This window comes from Dermacentor variabilis, chromosome 9, assembly GCF_050947875.1.
Source record: "Dermacentor variabilis isolate Ectoservices chromosome 9, ASM5094787v1, whole genome shotgun sequence".
NCBI lineage: Eukaryota > Metazoa > Arthropoda > Arachnida > Ixodida > Ixodidae > Dermacentor > Dermacentor variabilis.
Window position 1 is genome coordinate 97,602,511 of NC_134576.1, and position 270 is coordinate 97,602,780.

The following is a 270-nucleotide window of genomic DNA, read 5'->3' on the forward strand; positions in this document are numbered from 1 at the left end:
TCCGAGCTGCCGAACTATGCGACTATGCGAGGAGAGAAGCGGACAACACGAACACCGCATATGCTGGTCCCTTTCGGAGTCGGCCGGCTAGTGTTACACTCAAACGTGTAAAGGCCCGTCCGCACGGCAACTCGCCGCACGCAGTTTGCCGTTCGTGGGCCGCCGTGCGGCGTTCGTGTTGTCCACTTCTCTCCTCTTGTGTCCGTGTCTGCACACGTTACCCCTTCTTTGCACTAAGAAAGGATTTCTGTATGCCTGTAGCTCGGTCAT